The sequence below is a fragment of the Dipodomys spectabilis genome, unplaced genomic scaffold (assembly GCF_019054845.1).
Source record: "Dipodomys spectabilis isolate Male_0828 unplaced genomic scaffold, ASM1905484v1 ptg000032l, whole genome shotgun sequence".
NCBI lineage: Eukaryota > Metazoa > Chordata > Mammalia > Rodentia > Heteromyidae > Dipodomys > Dipodomys spectabilis.
The window spans coordinates 17,787,002-17,814,432 of record NW_024870709.1 but is presented as its reverse complement, the minus strand read 5'-3'; the positions used below and the strand labels follow the sequence as shown (position 1 = coordinate 17,814,432).

The 27,431-nt window shown below is 34.0% G+C and overlaps 1 pseudogene; it reads left to right on the top strand.

The window, feature by feature from the left end:
- The first annotated feature begins 12,318 nt into the window (after nucleotides 1-12,318).
- LOC122105491 lies at nucleotides 12,319-13,090 on the top strand (annotated as a pseudogene).
- Nucleotides 13,091-27,431: the final 14,341 nt, after the last annotated feature.

Genomic DNA, 27,431 nt, shown 5'->3' with positions numbered 1-27,431 from the left:
CCATAAAAAATCAATATGTTAACCCAATTTTTTAAATATTTAAATTTTTCTTATTAAATGTAAACACTTGTGGAGAAACACATTTATAAGATGAAATGAATACTTATTTTTGCACTTTTAGATTAACTTTAGATAAATTTTTACATTAACTGTGCTTATGGAAATAAGTTCATCATATAATATCAGAGTATATTTTATCTGTACAAAATAATTGGCTTTCTAAACTGAAATACTTCCTCAGACATAAGTATAACACTATCCATAGTCTCATTGCACCAAGACATCGAATATTCATAGGTACTTCGTAAGCCATCCTACAATCAAAAGACATAGAGCTGTTAGTTACAGATTCAAATGACAACTTTCCATATAAACAGAGAGTAAAGTGTCTGCCTTAAAATCTTACAAATGTTAACTCAAAGGAAAATAGTTGTTCAGTTCAATATATATGACCCATCATGAAGTTAATGAGAATAAACCTTTCATGACAAGGGTGTATACCTATTAAATTTCACCTTTAACTCCTTTTCTTGCCCTCTTTCTGTCCTGTACAGCCAATGACAGCATGAGAATCTTAAAGTATTTTCTCTATGCCAGATGCAGTGAGTTTCTATGAAAAGATCTGGCAAAAATTCAGTCCTGCTATGTAGAAAAGCCATGTGTGACCCAAAAAATAAATCTGTAGTGATTTTACTCTAAAAGAAAATGAACAGTTCAGCTAGCTAGATAGCTGTTCTATCTCTACACATGGAGCTAGCAACTTGTCCCTCTCTCCAGAGGGCAAATTGATGCAGAGTTGATAAAGAACTGGTGTATGCAGGTCTCTCACACTTCAAGGACTGGAATTTAAACATCATCCAATCTGCCTGTGCTAGAACTTCCTCCACTTGCTCCTGGAAAATTGTCAGCTCTAGCTATCAGCTATTCTTTCCCTCCTCCTGCCTTTCTTATCCTTTACCTCCTACTCCTTCTTCATTAAAATAATCTCCATAGGTTTAACTAACAATAAACATTTCCCCTTCTCAGCATACAAGAAAATTGCCACACTAAAGGGAGCTTTATGAGTCAACAAAATTCTAAGGTGTGTTTTAATCTCAGCCTGGACCATTTGAAAGCTTCACTGGACATAAGCTTACTTCAGAGTTCCTAAGCTAATAGTATTGGTTTGGTTTTGTAAGATGCACTACAAGCAAGACCATTTACTGCTCAAGAAAACTTTAGGTCTTATCAGAGGATTATTATTTCTTTAAGGAATGTTTTATAGCTTATTAGAAAAAAGAAAACAATTGCATTTGTTTTCCATATTATGTTTTGATACCAACTTTCATCTTGATTGTGCTAAACAATACTGAAAAATATGACAGTCAGAAAGAGATGTAGGTAGTTTAGGAGAAAGGCTATAAATTATTCAGCTAAGTGTAGAACTGTTTTTGAAACTGACCATACAGGAGAATCCACGAGACAATTGGTTTGTGTACAATTCAAAATAAGGGATAGAATTAGTTCAACTCAATTTCAAACTCCTCTCTCCCTTTCTCTTAAACTCTGATTCTTAGTACAAAATAAATTTGTTCTTACTACCTCTTCTTTTCTCTACTTGCTAGAAAATAGGATGAACATTTCCTGAATGAGTATCTACTAATGAAAAAAATTTTTCTTAATCTACCTTTGTAACTTATTGGGAATGTGCTGTGGTGATTTCCAGTTTGTTTCAGACTCATTTCAGGTTGAAAATGAACTGGTTTGAAGAGTTAGGAAATCAAGAGTGCAACCCATAATACAATGTGATATTCTATAGATAATAAGAAATTGACTGGCAAAGAAAGTGTTCAAAAATCCACACACTGAAATTTAATCATAGCCTCTTTTATAAATTATCTATTCTATTCCTGTAACCTTAAACTATGTTTATATTAATTTTACATATTTTAACAGTCAAATAGCAATACCTTTGGAGTATGATGTGATATATGACGTGATTATAGTATGCAAGAGTAGAGCAGGCAGATTCCCAAATGACTGACAACATATACCATGTTTGTGGTGTAAACATTTATGTGACAGAAAAATAAAAAAAAATTGAAGCCACATGCAATGTATGTAACTATACTGAAAAAGTATAATATCATCTGTAGGCTTAATGCATAAAATATTTCTATGAATTGAATGAATTGAATGACAGAATTTTAATACATTTAATACTTTTGAAAAGTTTATTAATGCATAAATGAAATCAAAGTAAACTTGTAAAATCAAATGTATAAGTAAAAGCTGGTGTGCCAATGGTTTATACCTGTTATCCTAGCTACTCTTGAGACTGAAATCTGATTATTTCAATTTGAAACAACCCTGGGTAGGTGTTCTTGTAAAGCTTATCTCCCATATAGCCAGAAGAGGAGCTGTGGCTCACATGTTAGAGTGATAATCTTACATAACAAAATAACTAAGAAGTAACAATAAGGCCATGAGTTCAAGCCCACACACACACACACACACACACACACATTAAGTAAAAATATAGCAATAGATTACCTAATAATTCATCATAGTGAAGAATAACTGGGATATTTAAAGCAAATAAATTATAAATATTTGCTAAATATATACCAAAGTATAAAGCTGATGACTGTGATTTAAATTTAAAATTTGAAGAGTATGTAAAATATGTATAGAGAAATTATTCTTATCAATCAAATAATGTAATATTTGGGGAGGAGAGGGTGAAGAATATGTGAACATATAGATTTTTTAATATTAAAAACCTTTGCTAATTGCATTTAAAATGGATTTTTGAGGGAAATTACATTTTTTCATGTCTATGCCTATAAAACCACAGATAAGGTAGGAGAAAAATGATCCCAAGGTTAAAATGTCTTAGTTTCTCAAATTTGAACTAAAGCATCAGTTGTGGAAAAGTTTTGATTACTTGGTCTGTTTACTAGGGAACATTAAATAGTATAAGATTAAAGTGATAAAATATATTTTTTTCTATTCTGAAGATATATCTTCTGATAAAATGATGTGAACTTTAAAATATCTTTAAAAATGAACTGCGCTATTTCAAATGGCTAAGAGCAAAAATAGGACATCTGCCAAGAAGTCAAATGAAGAGAGAAAGACAAGATCAACAGAAGTAGAGTGCTGGTAAATTGTAATATTTTATGACATGACCTAGAGCCCTTTTTTAAGTGAAAGATTGAAAGAGATTTTAACAGAAAGGTATTTTTGGCAGGAAGGCAGGGAAGAAAATTCTTGAGATGGTTTTAATTTTGAAAGCCGTCAGGGTGACAGATTGACTATCTGTAGTGGATCTCCAATAGGGGATGTAGTTGCTTTTAATTATTTTTAATAGTATTACTTGATCATAAGAAATAACTTTATATGTACCTATATATGAAACTACAAATATATGTATATGTGAGATATCAAATATAAGATGGTAAAGATGAAGATGAAACTGAGTTTTATACTTGATCATAGCTCCAAATCTGAGTAATGGTTAAATTGACTTATTGAACTTCTAATCTTACTTAGATAACATGAAAACTTCTGTTTAAGATCAACTGTGTGTTTCCAAAGTTCTTGAATATTTCACTGTAGTCAATGTTAGATACCTAAGAACTTAATTGCAATCAAATTACTGTGAAGAATGTGAACAATATGAGATATAAACATCTTTAGATTCCCTTGACTCAAAAATATTCTAGAATATCAAAATAAGAGAAAAAACCATAGAAATCTATAGCTGAATTGTCTTATAAGTCTAGTCTTTTGAAAAGATTCCTTAACTTATATGTGCTCTCTTCTTTGCAGGAAAAAATCTTTGATATCTCTGTACGATTTTTAAATTAGTTTGATTTATGTTTTGAAGGTAGAAAAGAATAGAATGATTCATAAAATTAAAAGGATCACTTAAAAATGTTGGCTAAATAAATTATGCATAGCATATATCATAAAATATATGGGCACTGGTGTACCAAGCCTATATATTATCTAGTTAAGAGATTGAGATATGATTATTTTAGCTGAAAACTAGCTCAGGCAGAAAGATCCAAGAAATTTTATTTCCAATTAACAAGAAAAAAATAACTGATAATGAAGTGAAATTCAAACTGCAGAGAATCATCTGTGAATGGTGTAAGAAGGAAAAATATGAGACCTTCTGCTTAAGCCCTAGTAGAAACAAAAAAAAGTAATAACAATAACAAAAATTTTAAAAATACCCTAGGATATACACATAAGAGGGGGCAAAGGATGAACTAATTCAGCAGTGATATGCACTAGACACTATGATGGATGAACTATACAACTTGGGTGGGGTCAGGAAGGCAAAAACAGGGAGAAAATTAGGAAGAGGATGTCACTGTGCAAAAAGAAATGTACTCATTACCTGACTTAGGTGACTGTAACCCCTCTGTACATCACTTTTACAATAAAAAAAATGCAAGAGAAGTACTTTGGGAAAATTTCAAGACACATAGATCAGTAGGTCTTTTCATTTTGTGACTTTTAAATTTCATTTTCAATTATACCACACCTGAAGAAATTTTACTTCTGACTATATCTGTAACTGGACATAATTTAAAAACAAATGAAAGTTCAACCAAAATCCTTTGTAAGGTAATAGCATTTCTACTGTAGTTTTGTAATACTGTAATTGAGTTCACTCATAGCAATAAGATTATTGCTTCATAAAATAGCCCACAAGAGCTACAGTATTCTATAAATTTCAGCACTACAAGACCAGCTGAAAAATGTGTGCAATAACTAGGAACATAAACATATAACTGTGAAGGATTCTTTTCCACATTAAGGAATAAGAGTGAAAATATAAGATTAAAGTTGAAAACAGAATATACATATATTTTATATATATATAAAATCAAGTCGCACTATAACATATTGCTTTATATCATAAATGATAGAGAATTTAAAGAAGATATATTAGTAGAGACTGTGCTCAAAACAAACTTACAAATTAATAGTTCAAAACTCCAGTTGTGGGTTTGCTTATAAATAGTCTGATATGAAAGTTTAAGAGAATTATATCATGTTGTGAAGACTGTCAATGCATTTATACATTAAATTTATCAGTGCATGAAGAACCAAAGAGAGATAATGTGAATGAGGTGGTGTGTCAGTGGGGAGGCCTTCTATGGACTTCTAGAGGGCTGAGAAAATAAGTGGAGGTTTCCACTTCAAATGCATTTGCATTATTGAGGAACTAGAAATAACACGAGAAATCATCTGGTTTATTTGATTATTGCATATGGATTTTTCATCTCTTTATTCTTTATTTTCTCAAGGAAAATTCATTCCATATCAAAATGAAAATGACTTATTATATCTGCAAATTGCTATGATATTTTATACATTTAAAGATATAGAGCAATGAGTAGTTTGAAAACTATGATGATCAATTGTGAATCTGTTCTCTCTTTCTGAGATGTCTAAATGACAAAGATACAATTCTGAGATGATTCTTAATAAACCCTCCCTTTGAGTGTCACTACAATCTTTGTATAAAATATGATAACTGTTCCATGATTAATTTACTAAGGAGTTGCCTTTGAGTTAATCAAGAGAAAGGTTGTCATGAGAAGGTCTTACATAGGCAGCTGAGCCCTTACATGGATGTGAAGTTAACAGAGAAATTGTCCACATGGACTAAAAGAATAAAAAAGATGCTCAGCCAGTACCCACCATTCATTCCTGTAATCCAAGATACTCAGGAGGGTGAGATCTGAGGATCAGGTTTCACAGCCACGTTGGGAAGCAAAATTACTGAAATAATGATCTCTAATTAATCAACAAAGAAGTCAGAAAGTGAAACTTGGCGGCAAATGGTTCAATACTAGCCTGAGCAAAACAGCTCAGTGACTTCAGTCACAGTGCCAATGCTTTTAGTAGTTCAAACCTAAGATCAGCGCGCGCGCACACACACACACACACACACACACACACACACACACACACACACACACACACACACACACACACACACACACCTGCACCTGATACTTGACTCACTCAGGTCAATGAAACTAGATTTCTAGAAGCTGAGATTGACCTTGCAAAACAAAAAAATCAGGAGCCCCTGTAACTTTAACCTTAATGAATGTTTCAACTACCTAAGACAATTGTGAAGAGAATATTGACATCTAGATCACAATATAGCACAGCTATCATTTGGATTTCAGCTCACCCTGCAAAACCCAGGAGTGAGAACTCATGTAAACCAATCACAGATTCTTAAGCCAAAGATGTATGAGATAAGGAACTGTGCCATCTAAAGTCACTAAATAGCTACTTTGTTCAAATCTAATCCAAGGTGGCATATAGCCCTTCATTTAGTCAGGAAAGTCCAAAGTCAAGGCCCTTACACAGTGAGTATGTGATTCTTCATACATGACATAATCTGGTTACACCCTTACTTGGTAGAAAGGTGAAAGATCACTCTAGATCATTTCGAAGAAAACCATTATACAAACAAGGGCTCTCTCCTCATAAAGTAACCATCTGCCAAAGGGCCTCAGCTCATAAGACCATGGCTTTTGTGGTCTTGATGATTTCAACACAGAAACAGTGGGACAAAGGGTAAACTAATGCAATAGCAGCAATACTCAATAGACATTATGTTGGAAATGAACTTTACAGCTTGGGGTGGAGAAGAGTTGAGAGGGAGGGAAAGCCGGAGAAAAGAAGGGAGGGAGTAACACTGTTTGAAAAGAAATATATGCATTACCTTACTTACGTAACTGTAACCCCTCTGTACATTATCTTTACAATAAAAAAGAAAAGGGTTTAACCTAGGAACTTTTCAGGAAAATTAAAATTTATACCTTAACTCAAAGTTTATAATCATTTATTATACAACAACAGAAATGGAACACATTAAGCTAAAGCAGGATTGATGGAAACTACTTCTTGAGAATATTATCTTTGGGTTAATTTTAGATAGAATTATATAGTCACTTTTATATACATATTCATATGTATGCATATTTTTGTTTTGTATATTTTTCTGTTTATCATAGTGAAATATGTTCCCTGAAAAATGGTCAAATGATAGGCAATCCTTATAGTGGCTTTAACATGTAGTCAAAGATAAAAATTTTTCTGAAGCTCAATGCCAGTGGCTTACTCCTATTATCTTAGCTAACCAGGAGGCTGAGCTTGGGAGAAAATCAATTAAGGCCAGCCTGTGCAGAAAAATCCACTAGTTTCCATGGAGTCCTGATAAAGCAAAAAGTAAAAAGTGGGACAGGGCTGGAGGTGTGACCTCAAGTACAGTGCCAGCCTAGCAAACAGAAGACCTGAGTTCAAAACTCCAATATTTCCAAAGCAGAAAACAAAAGAAAATCCCTCTGTATTCTGCACCCATAAACCAAATATATAGCCAAATGATTTAGTTCCATAGATAATTCATATGACTTGCTGGACAGCCCATGACCTCTAATATAATCCTACCCTATCAAACAGCAAAAAAGGATTCAAACTAGTGACTAATAATTACTTGCAGATAGGTTACCAGTTGTCTATCAATCACTGGAAGAATCATTGTTTTATTGTATTTCTTATCAATGGAACATCTGAGAGAAGAGATGGGTCAACCCAATATGGTATGGTACATGCAAATAATAAGGATGATATGATAGAGGCATTTCCATAAAATTTAGAAGTATTACTAGCCATTATAGGAGTATTATTATCATTAGCCATCTAGGTGTAGTAACCATCACAAAATAATCTATAAATATTGTCAGTAAGATCTTTATATGTACTGGAGTTAAAACTATATTCATATCATATTCTTGTTAAAATGACCACTACCTTACTGATTGTTTTTTGTTTTGTAGGGAGTTTGAGCTCAATCTGTGATTATTTGTTTAGAATTCCTTTATAAGAACATCTGTTTATAGACATTGCTGAGGAGTGGGTTGAGTTGGAGTCTCACTGAGTTGTGTGCTCAAACAGCTGAGATTTGTTTATAGAAATGGAATTGTCCCAATTATATTTCATCTGTTTGTTTTGTTTGAATTGTCGAATATAATTCCCCATTTTAATTTGCAAATACCCTCATAAAATAATATTCTAGAATTATCCTAACCAACCAAATGATAGAGCCTTAGCTCATTAATTTAAAACCAAGTTTAACTATAGAAAATAAACCCTACTTTGAAAAGTTATTAAAAATCAATTTTATAATACATTTCAGAATATCAATAAAAGTAAGATTTGTGAATAAAGCTATAATAAATATTCATCATAGTGTTATGTAGAAAAGAAAGCAATGATTTTATTAAATTTTGCAATTTTTCCCTAACTTTTTAGCTTTCAGAAAAAAGTCTCTATTGCAAAACAGAAAAAGAAAATCTAAAAGGAAATTAGCACTTCCATTGTACACATACACACATACAAAAACACACATGCTCATAGTTTCATAAAGATCTGCACTTTCTTTGGGAGATAGTGTTCGTATTGTATTGGTTGTGTTGACTCAACACTGCAGAAACTGAATATTTCATACATATAAAAATGCCTAATGTAGACTGCTCATGTTCTGGGTTAATAATGAGTGTGAGAAATAAAAGCTTGGAAAGTGTAAACATTTCGATAAAGCATGCAGGGAAAAATGGCTTTTGGCCCATGAAATTAATCTTTAATTTGTGTTTTGGAATATAGTTTCACAAAATGTTTCTTTCTTCCTTTGACCACCAAACAACAACAACAAAAATAGGTGAAAATACCTATATTTATCCTCCTTGAAGAGAAGAAGGGTAGGTGAATGTATCCATAATATTCAATGTACACATGTGAAAATTGAACTAGGGAAAATGAGGGGACAGGTGTAGTTGGGAGATGTAGGGGGAAATGATGACAAGGATGATATTGATCACAATGCATTACACTGAATAACTGATATGTTGTACAACTACTTAAAATAATATTTTTAAAAAGAGGACAAAAGAAATAAAAATACCTAATGATCAGTACTGGAAATATGTAACATCCCAAATAAATAAATAAACAAACTGCACAATTAGAAAATATAGCTGAAAAATCTGATACACATACAATCATTACCATTGCATTATTCTTTTTTATCAGTTGTGGATTAATTTCTAAGAGTGGAAATTTCAATCATGTTTTTATGCTACATCATTTTTCAGAAATATAGGGAGGGCAGGAGAGACAGAGAGAGAGGGAGAGAGAAGTATGGAGATAAAGGAGGAATAAGCATGGAAGTAAAAGTTAAAAATTGAGAAAAAGTAATATTCTAGAAATGAAGTGCTTATGTATTTTTGAACCATGACAAACAACCTAAGTGACACAGAACAGGAAAGTATCTCATCAGATTAGGCTGCTCTAGTTATACATAACCTTGGGCAACAAGAGAAAGTAAAATTCAGAAAGACAAGTACAAAAGTAATTAACTTCAGTACAGTTAACTGTAGAAACAAGATTATCTAAGTATATTTTGAATTTCCAGCTGGGCTGCAAAGCTATGATTGATTAGCTCCAAATGCTAGAGCACGAGGACAGTTATGGAGATGTGAAGGTTAGGTCAGACATTCATTGAGTCACTGGGAGTGAATTCTAAATCTTAGATTTGTGGTTCTTGATTATTGCTCTTGGCAGTAGGACTTCCAAAGGTCCTACTGACTGAAAAGCATAAAAATAGCAGAAACTATCAATTGATGTCCTTTTTAGCTTATTGATAGAAAAACACTATGCTACCTTACTCTCAGTCCAATATTTATTCAAGGTTTGGAGAAATCGAATTGGAATTGAGTAGAAATTCCCAGGGTGAATGATACACAAGTGAAATGAATTCTGAAATGTCATATGAAATAGAAAAAGGCCATAATGTTCTATGTTACAGTATATAGATTGAAAAAAAGTTATAGTAATCAATATGGCTGTACTCAGCAATGAATTTCTTTGTTATTAAATACTTAACCAAATCTTGTATTTGTGTAAAAAAGCAAAAACATAAGTAAACAACATATTTTTTACTTTGAAGGAGTTTTTTGAACTATTAAAAATAGCTATCTAAGATAGTATTTTTCCAATTTGTTTTGGCTTTTGATGCATTCCCATTTTCTCATAGCATCTTACTGATATTTCATCTATACATGGAAACCTATCTATAATTTATTATAGATTAAAAATTATAAGCCTATCTATAATATAAGCTACTCTATTTTAATGTGAATACAATAAAAAGTAGCTTGGATTCAAAGAATTTAAAAAAGGCAATACACACAGAATGCTAATTCTATTTAGTGTGGTGCAAAGACAGAAACAAGTGCAATATGATTTGCAAAACTTGGTTCTTCAATTGTAAAATGTAAATATTTTTGTTTATGTTGTTGAATTAATCTGAAACAAAGCAATCACTTGGTGAAATTTTTAGTTTTATAAGGTTATGTCAAACATTCCACTTGACAAACTTTCTGTGTGCATGGAAAATTAAGTTTGGAGTTCATCAACTGATAACTGTTCCATTCATTGTGAACGTACTGATGACATCACTGTGAGAAGGCCAAAGAAGTTTTAAAACCCGTGATCTTCTTAGTTAATTAGAACTGTACCCATTTGCTTTGTTAAATAATGAACTCATCTTCTTTCCCATTGCCTTATCATCCTTTCTTCCCAGCTGACTGTTTTTCCCAAAGAAACAACTTCAAAATGATACTAGAGACATGAATGTTATTCCAGAAATGTACAGCAAAATTCTCTCTTCTAGACACTTACTGATTTTGTTTTAAATTGTTATTACTTTGAGTGTAATCTTTATGACCATTGTCCTTATAATATGCTACTAGATATATAAGTATTCATGAATTATTCACTTCATTAGAACCTGTAATAATGAGATAAAAAAGAAAGATGGAAGAAATTCAAAAGTAGAAATTAAACCACATAAAAAGTGCTGACAATTGATTTTAAATAATAGATGATAGGCTATGCACTAAGAATTCATGACTTAAAAAATGTTGTTTTAGGGCTGGGAAGGTGGCTCAGTGGTAGAGCGCTTGCCTTGCATGCATAAGGCCCTGGGTTCAATTCCTCAGCACCACATAAGCAAAAAAAGAAAAAAGCTGGAAGTGGCGCTGTGGCTCAAGTGGTAGAGTGTTAGCCTTGAGCTGAAGAGCTTAGGGACAGCGCCCAGGCCCAGAGTTCAGGCCCCATGACCGGACCCAAAAAAAAGACCTGTTGTTTTATTTGTTGATTTTGTGTATGTGCCTGGGTTCTGGTCAGAAATCCCAAGAATTGAAACATTGTTATAGTAATCCAAAAACACTACTTTGCTGATGTTTGGCAGTTGGTTTCAAATAACATAGATCTCTTTCGCAGCTGTAAGTGAAGTTTATGAAATAAAGGGATAAATCATGTAAACACTCTTAAGACAATAAGTTTATCACAGATCCTACTTAAAGGGTAATTCAACAGCAAAAAGCAGCAGAAGTTTAGTGAAAAAAGATATTTTAATTACATTTTTTTCATTATTTTTGGAGCCTTGGTTTGCTTAGCAGAAATGCAAGGAAAGACAAAAATACAACAATGAATTTACATTAATGGAAAAATATTTCATCCTAATAAATAGAACTATAAAACCAGAAAAATAATACTGACTATGTAATGAATTGTAGCTAAAAAAATTAAAGCAATATGCTCAGAATCATTTGTAGAATTATAAGTAGAATTATGAGAACCCAAACTTCATACTTTCCATACCAAGATCTTTGTAATATTTATCAGGATAACCCCATACCGAAAAGTAACTTCCATGCAGTGACATACTCCACACACCCAATAACATTTAAAGATCAATGATTCTGTAGAAAAATGCTTATGCCAAATTAAATTTTGCTGAAACCGAGACTATATATAAACAAGTTGATATGCAAGGATCAGATTCATTACATTTTATTATATGTGACAATTATTTTGTCTTTCATATTTTTACATCTGTTTCAAAGAAAAGAAGGTAGACTATCCATCTAACCTTACAAACAAATAATGCATTCTATAAATTTGTTTTCTTGAGCCTATACTAGTGCATTATATATAATACTGGAAATGAATAATATATAAATATTGTATGCATATCCTTGTAGTTTATAGCCATTGAAGAAAAAACATGCGTTCTTGTCATTATTTCATCATTAATACAGAACTCTCATAAGACAGAGTGTGTTGGCTGGAGATGAGTGATCAATGTCCCACAAAAAAAATATATTTTAAGTGCTATAAGATTATAACAAGTTTCTTAAGAGTTGCTCCCTGCTCTTTTCCTTCCTGCAGTGTGCGGCAGCAAGATGGCAGCGCAAATTTCCAAGAAGAGGAAGTTTGTTGTTGATGGCATCTTCAAAGCCGAACTGAGTTAATTTCTTACTCGTGAGCTGGCTGAAGATGGCTACTCTGGAGTTGAGGTCCGAGTTACACCCACCAGGATAGAAATCATTACCTTAGCTACCAGGACACAGAATGTTCTTGGTGAGAAGGGTCTTTGCATTCAGAAATTGACTGCAGTAGTTCAGAAGAGGTTTGGCTTCCCTGAGGGCAGTGTAGAGCTATATGCCGAAAAAGTGGCCACAAGAGGACTGTGTGCCATTGCACAGGCAGAGTCTCTGCGGTACAAACTCCTTGGGGGCTTGCAGTGCGGAGGGCCTGCTATGGTGTGCTGTGATTCATCGTGGAGAGTGGGACCAAGGGCTGCGAGGTCGTGGTCTCTGGGAAATTCTGAGAACAGAGAGCTAGGTCTATGAAGTTTGTGGATGGCCTGATGATCCACAGTGGGTACTCTGTTAACTACTATATCGACACTGCTGTGCGTCATGTGCTGCTCCGACAGGGTGTACTGGGCATCAAAGTGAAGATCATGTTGCCCTGGGACCCAAGTGGTAAGATTGGACCTAAGAAGTCCCTGCCTGACCATGTGAGCATTGTGGAGTCTAAAGATGAGATCCTGCCAACTACCCTCCCCCCCAACTCAGAACAGAAAGGTGGGAAGCAAGAGCCACCTGCCATGCCACAGCCAGTCCCTACAGCTGTATCTGGAGCCTGGATGTTGCCCTAGAGACATGTAATAAAATCGCGTACAAAGACATAAGGCCTTACTATACTTATCTGTCCAGTAGTTGGTGATTTTTGTCTACAGCCTTGCCTATCCCATTAGCTTAAGCCAAACCTTGTGTGCATGTGTAAAAGTCAGAACTGGAGGACCCAAGCAGAGCTGACCAGAGAAATACACTGTAAGACATCAAAGGCTGGTGGCTACAGGTCCGCATCATGGCTAATTGTGGCTTAGGATCACAGGTTTAGAAGCAGGATTAACCAAGGACCCTTGCACCATACCAATGAGTTATTTCTACGCCTAGAGGAAAATACATTTTAATATTTTCCTGGTGCATAAGGAAATATTTTCTATTTGGTCATATTGTCCTAGGTATAGATATTCTATTTTTTATTTTTATTTTTTTATTGTGAAAATACTGTACAGAGGGGTTACAATTACATGGGCAAGATAATGAGTACATTTCTTATCAAGCATTGTAGCCTCCTCCTTTGTTTACCCTTCACATCCCTTCCCATCCTTCCCTCGTCCCCCACCCAATTCTCCCTCCCCCCCACCAAAGTTGTAAAGTTCATTTTTGGACATAACGACTTGTACACCTCATTGTTGCAATGGGTCCACCTTTATCCCTATTTAAATGATTTGCTTTTCCCATTCCCCTCCACAAATTATACCAACATCAAATATAGTGAAAGCAGGGGTTATACTGTGGGGGAGGGACATACAAAGCAACAAAGAAATAATCTTATAAATGTGTTAGAAACAATCGCATGAAAGAAAAAAAAAAACGTTTGAATACATATCTTAGGGTTCATTTCCCTAACATCAACTTCTCTGACCTTTTCTGCTTGACTCAGACATATACTAGATATTGCAAATTAGGGAAACCATGGGACCTATGTTGCTTTGGGCCTGGTTTACTTCACTTAATATAATTTTTTCCAAGCCTTTCCATTTCCTAACAAATGGGGCAATGTCATTCTTTCTGATGGAGGCATAGAATTCCATTGTGTATATATTCCACATTTTCTTGATCCATTCATCTACTGAGGGGCATCTGGGTTGGTTCCATATCTTAGCTATAGTAAATAGTGCTGCAATAAACATAGTTGTGCTGGTAGCTTCAGTGTGGTCTTGTTTGTAAACATTTGGGTAAATGCCCAAAAGTGGGATTGCTGGGTCATAGGGGAGCTCTATGTGGAGTCTTTTGAGGAAACTCCATACTACTTTCCAACATGGTTGTGACGTTGCAGAGCTTCTGCATGGTAAAGGACATAGCTAGCAAGATCAATAGAAAGCCCACTGAATGGGAGAAGATCTTCACCAGCCATACAACGGACAAGGGTCTCATATCTAAAATATGCCTAGAACTCAAAAAATTAAATCCCCCAACAACAAATCTTCAAAGAAACAACTGCCCAATAAATAAGTGGACTAAAAACTTAAAGAGAAACTTCTCTGAAGAGGAAAGAACGATGGCCAATTGACACATGAAGAAATGCTCAACCTCCCTAGACATAAAAGAATTGCAAATCAAAACTACATTAAGATACCACCTCACCCCAGTTAGAATGGCTATAATCAAGAACTCTAATAACAACAGATGCTGGAGGGGATGTGGACAGAAGGAACCCTACTGCATTGTTGGTGGGGGTATAGGTATTCTATAGTCATGTAATCCTCAGCATATCTTAAAGAGATATTCCTGTGCCATTGAGCTTAAAGCTCCGGAATAAATTCATATAAACCATATGAAGCTTTTATCACTAGAATATACATTTCTAAATCCTGTGGCCTTAGCCATTACACTCTGGAAGACAATACTATAATTACCTACAGGTAATCTGTTCTGAGCATTTGCTCTCAGAATCTATTTTGTAACAAATTGGATGCTTTACTTTATTCAGGTGATGATATTGAAGGACAAGTTGGCTTGAAAACTATATGACTGACGTTGGAATAAAGTTCCCCTTAATGCTCTCATGGGCTTGGGATGTGGCTTGGCTAGTTGTTTTAAAAAGAAAAAAAAAACACTAGCTGTACAGATCCTCTAGCTAGTAGGTGATTTATCTTCTCAACTACACTGAATTACACCAGGCTAAACTTTACTACACATTGTGCTTATTAATATCTTGAGTAAGTAATGCTGAGAACACACTGACAAAAAGTATTTGTGTTTTCCCGTCAACCACCTACCTTTAAAAAAAAACAGCCTGTAAGTTTTCAGAAGTAGTATATCTGGTTAAAGCTGCAGAACTCAAGGATGAGGACTTGCTACTACTGACTTCTCTAACCGCCAACATCACTAATATAGTAAACCCATTTAGTAGGATTCAGGGTGAGTTGGAGCTCCAGAACATAAATACAAAAGCTACCTTTTTTCTTTAATTAACAGTGTTTCCAATCAGTGGTGATGCCTCAGAAATAAGCTATCAAACTGATTCCTTATGAAAATTCTATTCCTGATAATGCCATTGGTGTTTATTATGTGTGCCAATAAACCTAGTACTGTCCCATTAAAAAAAAAAGAGTTACTCCCTACAAGTTAGAGGGCTTTATCATATTAGCTCATTAATCTTTGCAGTATTTGTGTGAAGAAGACAACAGGTATTATCATTGCCTCGTACATGGAGCAACAAATAATAGAATGATCTGCTGTCTTGTCTGGGTTTTTGGAGATGGAGTAAGGGAGCCAATTCCACCTATGCATTCAACTAGAGAAGGTGGGGACACACTCCAAGCTCAATCTCCCAGCTGTGAGCAACTGTGATCATATCATGAGGGATTCTTATTAAAGTACATATTCAACTTTGATAGCCAAATTGCAAGGAAAAAAAGATTGAGAGAAACCCATAGATTAAAAAGTTTTAAAAGACATACATATCAAATCTATTTTTTGTTTCAATCATGAGTCTTTCACATTATAGGAACAATATTTTTATGTAACAAATATTTGCATAGTTACTGGCTATTCAATGATGTTTCATCAGTTCTAATGTGTTTTTGGTATCATAATATTATTATGGTCATATTATAAGGAAAATGTGGTTTAAAAGATATACTTGGAAATATATATGCAGAACTGATATGGATTACTGGGATTTGCCTCAAAAAATTGGAGAGTGAAGAAAGAGTTTGGTGTACACTAACCATTAGTTTGTTTTAACAAAAAGTATTAATTCCTAAAACTAAATGTATTTAAGTTTATTACACAGAACTTTCAGCAACTTTCAGTATTTAAAATTTCTCACTTCTTTTTGGTTTTAATTTAATTTAATTTTCCTGCATTTAAAAAGGTTGTACAAGGGAGTTACAATTCAATGTCTCCACCAAAGTGCCAGTGCTTTTTGTCTACAGTCATCCCTCTTACTGATTTTCTTCATCCTATCTCTTCCCTCTCCACAGACTCACTTTTCATTGGTCACTTCTTTTATCACACTGGTTCATTGAGTATTCTTTCTTTATTTTAAAAAGAGAAAAAAAGAACATATTCTCTCTGGAGACTCTTGTTCAGTAAATTTGTATGGATCCAAGATCTTACTTTCAAAACAATCCCTCAGGTACCGTGTGTGTGTGTGTGTGTGTGTGTGTGTGTGTGTGTGTGTGTGTGTGTGTGTGTGTGTGTGTGTGTGTGTGTGTGTGTGTGTAATCAGTGCCTGGGTTGCTGTCCTTGAGTTCCTCGCTATTCCCCCTCCCCAGCCCCGCCCTGCCCACAAGGCTAGTCCTACTACCTCTTGAGCCACAGCTTCACTTCCATCTTTTGTTGGGCAGTGAACTGTAGATAAAAGTTTGTTTCCTACCAGAGCTGTTTTTGAACCAACATCCTCAGAATTAATCCTCCTAAGTAGCTAGGATAACAGACATAAGCCACCAGGAGCTGAAACCCTTGGTGCTTTTTATGTTGTAAAACTTCTTGGAAATTTATCCCCAGCCTGGCAGCACCCTCATTATCAAATTCGTATTAGTCAGGATTTTATAGAGAAACAGAATAGATAGACACAATAGATAGACAGACAGACAAACAGACAGATAGATAGATAGATACAGGCACAAATGTATAGATTTATAATGTATGATCATGGATGTTAATATTTCTAAGGCATGAAGTTGGCAAGCTGAGCTCCAAGAACTGATATCCTTGCTGAAATCTGATTGTAGAAGTTTGAGAAACAGGGCGATTGGTGGTATAAAATCTAATAACATATTACAGTTCTGATGACCAAGAAGAGTTGCTGTTTAAAGTTTAGAATGGCAGGAAAAGACTGATGGTTCAGCTCAAATAATCGAGCAGCAGCTTTCTCTTATATACTTCAGACAGTCACCTGCCTCCAGCTGACTGCGATGTCACCCATGTGAGAAAGAACACAAATTCCTTTCTCAAGGAGAGCAAAACAAAGAAACCTAAACAATCACCTATCTTCAGCAAACAATTCTACATATGAAGATTTTTCTCCTTTCCTCAATATTCATAAATATTCAACAAATATGACTTACATATTCTAAGATAAGAACAAAATAACTAAGTTACAATGATGACTTTGAAAGGTGATGTTGCCAGAGAAGTCTTCTAACCTAGTACATTAGTATCATTAATGTAGAAAACTTTCAAAACTTAAAAAAACTATATTTTTTCTTCCTTTTTTTTTTACTATAATCCTATTAGCATAGTTTCCTGTGGTCACTAGTAATGCATATCCTTTTGCAAAAACTGTGGGTGTATAGAGTATTTAGTTTTAACTTTATGCGACTTCTTTGTCACATTTGAACCTATGACCACTCAATTTTCTTTAAACTCTGTATTTCCTTGAAATATTAATGAGTATTCTTGAATTTTGCTAATATGTAAATTTTCAATGTATCATTTTTGGCTTATTTTTGAGCTCCCCCCTCCCCCGCTTTTTTTTCTTCTGTTTTCAGGAACATCTATTCCATGGCTTAGAAACTAAATGGCTGCTGCTTATTTAATTTCATCCTCTATCCCTAAGTACCTGTTACAATAAACCTAAAGTGGACTCCTACATTCTTTTCTTTTGAGTATTTTTAAATAAAAATGTACAGTATAATACTAGTATGGTAACTTCTGTTTAGGTAAGTATAGTAAGTGTTTAAAGTGTTTTTTATGTTTTCAAATTATTGATCCATAACTCCTAAAATCACAGTACAAAATAAAATTATCATGAGAAAGTCTACTATTTTAATGCTTCTTTTTTAAAAAAGAAAAAGATATATATTAAATGGAAGATATAGCTCACTTAATATGCAGCTAACAATATGACAAAAATGAATATTGTACTTAATCCTATGATAGATGAGCATTAGAAAACACTCATTCTTAAAAGTTAACCTCTCATCATTGAAAATTACCTCTGGAGGAACCCTTAATAATGTTAAATTATGGTCAGCCTTCTTGATTCTTGAAGGTGTAGTGTAATTTTCTTCAAATGAAGAAAATTTACTTTCAGTATAGAATGCTATTTTGTAACTATGACTGAGCCTGTTATGTGCTAAAGAAAGAATAGTTATTAGCTGTATATTGTTGGAAATCTTGGGTATTTTTGAAAAAATAATAGAGTATATATATTTTTGAAGCTAAGCAATATTTTTAATGTCTTTAAGACAAATGCATTAACTGAAATATAGTAGATTGAAGAGACAACACAACTAGTGTAATTCTTTAGAAAGCCAAAATCAAATTCAACAAAATGAACACGGGGAAACAAGTATTTGAAAGGAGGGGTCTTGTAATGGGGCAGACAAATAAATAGGAGAAATGATGAGAACACAATCCAGAATTGAATGTATATAATACAAAAATATGAAAACCAAGGGAAAGGATGGGTTGGGAAGGATGGGTAAAAATGATAAAGGGGGTGACAATGAACAAGATGTGCTGTATGTATCCATACACTGTTCTTAAAATGGCAGGTCATTTTTAAGACTATTTAAAAATAATAAAAAATTTTAAAGAAGACACTGTGAATAAATAGAAAATTGATGACGACTACACCTGAATATTCCCCATGAACATTATTCTATGTTCAGAACTAGATGAACAAATTTGAACATCCAAAATGGTTTTCTTGTAGATGCTTGTTGATTTGATTTACTCATTAATTTTTCAGACCTGATTATCTCTCTGCCATGAGTCATAACCAGAGTTCAGTATCAAATACTTGGACAAAGGGATAGAAGCTCAGCACTGGAAAAAAGTGACTATTCATACAGAGGTAGTCCTTGCAGTGAGCTTAGATCTCAGCCTGCAGAGGTGTCTGTATGATCTTCTGAAGTCATCACAATTCCTCCCATGCTTTAGTGATGCTCCCCTGCTGGGAACATGCACCCTGGGCTTACAATCTCTGTTTATTCACAAATGTGACTGAGTTGTAGGGAAAAGAGAGAGGGAGAAATAAACTCTCATTATATACTTAGCAGTCAAATATTAATCTTAAAGAATACAATAAACATATTTGTTTTATGTAGGCTTCTTTACCTATGATTTGGTCAAGTGCCTGGGTTTGAGAGAAAAGTTATACATTTTCAGCAGTTGAAATGGTAAAGATGGATTGAATCATCTTCATGATGGTATGTTTTTGTTTTGTATTGTTTTAATCTTATTAAAAATCCCTCTATATAGCACAGAAAATATAATGCTAATACATTTGGAGTTTCTGAAATAGATAGATAGATAGAGAAATATATGGTTATAGATATAGATTTATATTTATCTAATGGTTTTAGATATATTTTATATTTATATATAATATAAATCATTATAGGAAGAATTTAAAGGGAAGGCATTTGATAAAGCAAGGATCTTTCATATATAACATTTAAAGAAATTTCTTCATAGAGGAGGAGAAAAGTTAAATAAACTGTGATGTATATACAGTTATCTGAATTAGGGAAGGGAAGGGGAACAACAGAATGGTGAGACAAAGGCCAAGGGGAAGAACAAATGCAGCCTCAGTACTCACAAGGCAATATGTGGGAATGATCTGCACAACTTGTGGGGAGATAGGGGGAGGGAAAGTGCAAGAAAAATGAGGAAGGAGGTAACAAGTTTGATAGGAAAAGTACTTAGTACCTTACTCATGTAACTGTGACCCCTCTGTAAATCACCGTACAGTAAAACAAATGAATAAAATTGTATCATGCTTTCAAATTCAAAAATAAATAAACCATGAAAGAACCGTGAATCTGGTGCTGCTGGCCCATTTCTGTAATCCTATCTACTCAAGAGACAGAGACCCTGAGGATCCAAGTTCAAATCCAGAAGGAGCATAAAAGTCATGGAAATTCTGTCTCCAAAATAAGTAACAAAATGCCAGGCTAGAGTCATGGTTGGAGTTTGGACTGAGGTAAAGCCTAGCAAGAAAGTTCCACCTCAAAACAAAGAAATACATGAATAAAGACTAAAGGGAAATTAGCCAGTACCAGCTAAGAAATAACTACATTGTTGTGAGATTCTAGTTATTTTTACAAACTACAAACTTTAGTTTGAAATTAGTTGAACCATTAACAACAGACCTATAAATATTTTATTTTGTCAAATAATAATTATCCTAATTTTGGAACCAAAAACATCTGTTGTAAGTTATTTCATGTACCTAGAGGTGATTTATAATTTCAGAAATAATATTTCTATTCAGATAAAATAATACTCTGCATTTAAATCCTTACTGTGAGTTCAACATCAAATTAGTCAACAGTTCATATTTAGAATCTCCAATTGCACAAGAAGAATTCATACTGCAATTATATTAGTACTGTTTAGTGATAACTTTGAATCAGTTTTATTTGACAGCTGTAACAAGTGAAATTATAATTGCTATAAAAGATTTGGATTTATATATAATTTATTTTTAAAAGCGACTTGTGGGGATATTTTCTATAGCCCATTGGTTTTTGATCCCTAAAATGGTGACGAGACTTAATTAAAAATTATATTTTTATACATAATGAATTTCAAAGGTCAGAAATATATCTTGCCATCTGAGATCATTACGTAAAATTTTACAAATTTTATTTCTTTTAGAAAGCTACAAGTATAAACTGAAAAGTGAAAAATCATTATGAAAATGAGCTTACCTGTATTAGATTTATCATTCATAGGATTTATACTTTAAATTACTTGGATCCCCAGATCCACATATCCATGCTCTTAGATGCTTAAGTCTATTTCCTTCTTCTAATTTAAGACATATTTTTAGAAGAACTAGATTCCAAGTATCATGCATTATCATGAGGAGGAATTTTGTTTCTTAATTCAAAGGTAACTGGCCCTTCTATGGCTCTATGGCCTTAGCCTCATTAGAACAACCTTTAGCCAACTGAGCATACTGCTGCAGGCTACAATTATTCATGACTTTCTTGTAGGAAAATACTCAATTCCAATTTTAAAAGATCTAAACTGCATAAAATTATTCAAGTAGCTTTTTGATTGACTAATCCTAGAGACCACTAACCAAGATGAGAGGATAACACAATTTCATTTTGGCATTGTTTTCTATATTTAGATTGTTCTGCAAATTTCTAAGCTCATAGTACTCTAATATTTCATATTCTGTGTTATAAATGAATCTTTGCAGAAGACAAAAGTAACAGCTAAGAAATCAATGAGGAGGCTATTTCCCTATTCTTGAGAGACAGGTATAGATGAGGGAAAGAATTGCATTAAGGATAGTTTGAAGGTTTGACCCACCAGTGACTATCCTTTCCTTGACCAAATAGAGAGAAGGCTTTTCCTAAGATGACCTAAAGAAAATGATGGTGAATTTGAAACATTTTAACCCTGAAAGAAGAGAGGAATGTATAAAAGTGAAGGGAAACAGGAAGTGAGCATTAGAAATCTGACAGAATGAGATCTAGCACAGCCACATTCTAGACCACAGGGATGGGTACAAGAGAGAGAAGGAAGGAGACAAGATGGAGAAAAAAAACACCTAATTACATAATTTTCTATTTCACATTCTTATTAAACCACTACTCTAATTTTTTAATTTTATTTATTTTTGGGGGGGGGGGTCTGGTCGTGGGGCCTGAACTCTGGGCCTGGGCGCTGTCCCTCAGCTCTTCAGCGCAAGGCCAGTGCTCTACCATTTGAGCCACCTTCCCAGCCCTAATTTTTAAAATTTTATACACATATTAGTCTTCCTTCCCAGCTAGTTTTGTAGACCTATGCTGTATTTTAAGCCTATCACAAACTCCATCTTCGTTGTTACATATCTGTTTATTCAAACATTTAAAATTGTCTTCCTGGGAGGGAGGTTGAAGGGAAGGGAAAGTAGGAGAACAATGAGAGAAAAGTTAAGAAGTTTGACCAAAAAAAAATATACTTATTACCTTATGTAACTGTAACCCATCTGAACATCACCTTGACAATAAAAGAAATTCATATTAAAAAAACTGTCTTCTTCTCTTTCTTTCTCTTCCTCTTCTACTTTTTCCTTCTCCTTCTTAAACTTTCTCCCCAAAATTCTCTGCAGTCTTTAGCTTTTACTATGGCATGTGTGGTAATTTTCAATATTTTTCCCATAAGAACAAATAAAATAGATTCAAAGGTATGTCTTATGACTTTCTGATTGATTCTTCATGGAGAAAGAATTTAGGAGTTGGAGCTTCAGTTTCCTTGTTCAGAAAAAAAAACAAACAAACAGGGATGATATGATTTTTTTTAGTGAAGATGAAATGAAAGTAATCCTTTCTCCTACATTTTTATTCTTACTATAACAATGTTTTCACCAAATGTCCACAGTAATAATGCTCGCCAAGAAAACTGGATATTTTTTATAATATCTTTTCTGATTAACTTTAGTAATCTTAAAATAAATTATTGAAGAATTAGTACTATTATCATTAGTCAAGAATGCATTAGAAATTATTTTCAAGGTATATTTTATTGTAATAACAAAGGAAAAGCTAAAAGATAAGGCAATGCATTTTTTCAATTATGTATTTTCTTTGGATTAGTTTTGAGATGGAAAATTCAGAGATTGTACGGAAAGATAAATAAATAAAGCAAGCTACAGTGTGACGCTTAGAACAAAGAGAACTAGAAAATATGAGTGGGAAGGTGTTGGATCAAGCCCACGTTGCCTTATAACTTTAGTATTATGGCAATTTTGGAAAAGGAAAAAATCATAGGAGAAATATCATAGCTCTATAGCAAAAATTACAAAAATAAATCATGCTTTTATTAGATCCCATTACTTCCCTTTAGGAGTAATTGACAAAGATCAGCCTACTAAATACTAAAATGTGTATATATTGAAAACAGAAACTACACATACAAGATGTAATATTCAACTTCTATTTCATAATTCTGGCAAACATTTGAAATATATTAAATTATTTTCTAACTACCAATTACAAAATAAAAAGCTTTTTCTCTGTAAATCACGTAGACATTTCCATGTCAGCAGGAACCTCTTGATGGCAACAAAGCTTTGTAATTCATAGGTGCCTGTTTTTATTCCACAGTTTAGCATGGGTTTCAGAAATGTTTCTAATTCTGTATTAAGTGCAGAACTATTATATAATCAGTTTGTTACCTGAAGGATGGATTATAGCTTTGCATTTTTTGAGTTTGAAATTCATGTTTCAGATGGAATATGCATACTTAGTGGAAATAATACTTAGCTGCACTGGTTGTTTACCATTTCAGAATACTGCAAAAACCACAGTGTTTAAATCTGCCATGAAAAGTGAAGGCATCTTTCCAGAGACCCAAGCATCTGTTAATGGAAGAGAAAGGAGAATAATAGCATTTAGAAATAGAAATGCATTTAAGAAGGGCTTATAACTGACAGTCAGTAGCTGGTTTCTAAACTTCAAAAGCTAATGCAGATTGTACTACATTTTGGTTCTTTAAATTACGAAATATAGGGTGAAATTCTCCCTTTATATAATGTTATGATTAGTAATAAGGTACTTACTACCATCTGAGCTTGATAAAACATGGAGCATATCTATGTATATCTCTATGCACTCATTAGTATATATGCATACATATATACACATACATTTATATACAACCATTATAATACTTATTATTATATTTTTCTGACAGCTTTATTTGGTCTCATATTTTATGTATGAGTCTAGAATCAAATGCTTCATATTTATTATTCAAAAGTTTGCAGAAACCTCTTACTTTGGTTATCAAAGAAGATAAAGTTCCTGGCACTGAATCTGGACTAAATAAAATTCTTGACACAGAAACTAGGCTAAGTGTATATGTTTGTCATTACAAAACAACACAAAATTGAGGCTTACTAGTGGTAGGGAAAAGGGAAACCAAAGATGTAGTCTCAAGGCAAGACATGGTGCTGGTGAAATACTGGCAATATTAGCTGTGAGAGAAACCTACAGTTCTTGCAAGCACTTAGGTTTAATGCATTATTTGGGAAGACAGTGCTCCAGTGTGAAAAGCTAGATTTGATGAAGAAAGGCATTTTGGTGCTTTTTTAAAAAACTCAGACAGCTATAACAGGGCTCCATCTTCAGAGGGACACCCCACATAAACCAAGATACTCCAATGGCTTAAAATAAGAGATTTCAGGTTGAATTAAGATATTGCCACAATTTCTGGGTCAAATGCATCCACAACAGGAGGCTTTGAAGATAGATAGGGTCTGATTTAGTCTTGCTTAGAAGTTTAAGCTGCAGGGAACTTTTGACTGTCAAAAGCATGTTGATTAGAGGTCCCACCCTCCTTGCTAATGAGAGATTCCCATTGCCTGAGAGTTACAGCAAAAACAAATTATTGTGCCTTTCACAGATGTGATACCAGCACTCCAGAACCTAGACTGCAATGTCTACCAGGTGGATATGAGTGCCAAAAGCCTAGGATACTCAAGTCATGTTATTTCCACTGCTCTCCCTACTACACACACACACACACACACACACACACACACACACACACACACACACACGCACAGAGGTCAATTTCTAGGCAACTAGGCAGGAAGAGTATAGTAGGATGGGTTTGCTGTCAGGTGAGATTGGGATCCTCAAACATGAACTCAGGTTCACATGAGTTCCTTGGTCTCCTCCCCGACCCTTAGGAGATGAACTGTTGAATGGGTTCTGAAATCACTGAGCTCTAACTCCAAGAACTGCATCCTGACAAGTATTTACTGGTAGGTTGGTCTGAGGCTTTCAAGGACACATATTCCAAACCTTATGATTTTTAGAGACTTTCACCATAGAGAGGTGAATTGCTGTGAAGGATCTAGAAGAATTGAGATAGCAGGCACAAGGCCTTGGTCCCATCCCTAGTATCTCTGCTCCTAAGTGTTGCATTCAATGCCCAGTTTGTCCAATGCCTCACTCTCTACGACATTCAAAAGATGCACCTAAGATGCACTTTATTACCCTGTTTTCTCTATCTGAGCAGTTCTGGAGATCACATTCTGTTTCCTGAGAATGAGGTGAATGTTTTTATATTGAGCCACACACCAAGTCCTGGGGTAAAAAATAGTATCACAACTGGGCTACTACATGTAGCCCTGTTTGAACAAGTGAGATTATTTCAATTGAAATCATACAAGTATTCAAATGTTTCTTTACTTTCATGCTATTGTTTCTAACATATTTATAAGATGATTTCTTTGTTGCTTTGTATGTCCCTCCTGTATTTGATGTTGGTATAATTTGTGGAGGGGAAGGGAAAAAACAAATCATTTAAATAGGGATACAGTTGGACCCATTGCAACAATGAGATGTACAAGTCGTTATGTCAAAAAATGAACTTTACAACTTTGGGGGTGGGGTGGGGAAGGGGGAGATATGGGGGGCAGGATATGGGAAGGGACAGGAAGGGGAAACAAAGCAGGAAGCAACAATGCTTGATAAGTAATGTACTCATTATCTTGCCCATTTAATTGTAACTCCTCTGTACAGTATTTCCATAATAAAAAAATTTTAAAAAGAAAAAAGAAATCATATACATGTTTAAACTTTCAATATGATCTTGGCTGCCTACATTCAGTGCAGAAAAACAAGAAATATGAAAAATCAAGGTAACTTGTCTCCTCCAAAAGTTGACAAGCCCATAGTAATGGGTACTAATGACAGTGAAGTGACTCAATAAAAGTATTATAAGAGAATCAATGAAATTAAAGAGGTCACAACTAATTCCATGAGAATCAGATAAACAGATGAGTAAGGATTGTAATGCAGAACACAAAAGAGGAATTCAACAAAAATATAGAAAATCTGAACAAAAAATTCAAATTGAAATTCTAGAAATGTAAACCACAATAAACTAAAGATTCAGAAGGGTAAGATTTTCTAATACACTGGATAAATTTGTGAAGCTTGAAATAAAGGTATATGTATTAAAATATTAAGGTAAATTAAAAAAATAAGCAATACAATTGAACATGGAAAAACAGGCATAGAAGAAAAAGGGGCAAACTGAAAGCACAAAAAATTCAACAAAATAATAGCATAAAACTTCCCAAATCTTCAAAAAGAGACGGTCATGCATACCCAGGAGGCTTTTAGAACTCCAAACAGACAAGAGCAGAAAAGAAGTTCTCAAAAGCATGTCATAGTTTATATATTAGAGAAAACAAGGAAAGAATATTGAAAGCCAGAAGATGAAACAGACAAGTCAACTATATGGTCATGCTCACCAGAATAACACTTTTCTCAACAGAAACTTAAAAATCAAGGAGTGCATGGAGTAATAACTTTCATGTACTGAAAGAAAATAACAGCTAACAAAGATTGTTATACCCAGAAAACATACATAAATTAAAGAGAAATTAAAACCTTTCATAATAAACAAAAGCTAAAGTAATTCAAGACCACTAAAATAATGCAGAAGACACTTAAAGGAATCCTATTCATAAAGAGGAAGATAAATGCAACACAGAGCTTTGTGAAGAAATTGATCAGACAATGAACAAGCAAACAATAAATAAACAAATGAGGAATAGGAAGAATGAAGCACGCATACACACACACACACACACACACACACACACACACACACACACAACCCACAATGACACAAATTACTACCTACCTATGAATAACAATAATTGAATGTTAATGGTCTCCATTCTCCAAGAAAAACACAGAGATTTTTGTCTTATTTTTTCAGATTACACTATACTCCTTACCTCATATATTGTGTATACACATGCACTTCTGAGGGAAGCTGGGAGGAGGGCACAGATTCAGTGGAAAGCTGGTAGGGGGAAAAATACATCAGAGAGGCCCATCAGCTGCACTGAACATTGTTGAAAGTGAACTAAGCAACTCAAGGGTGGTGATGAGAGGGAGGGAATGAGAGAGAAAGAAGGAACAGATGATACTAAGCAAAAAAGAT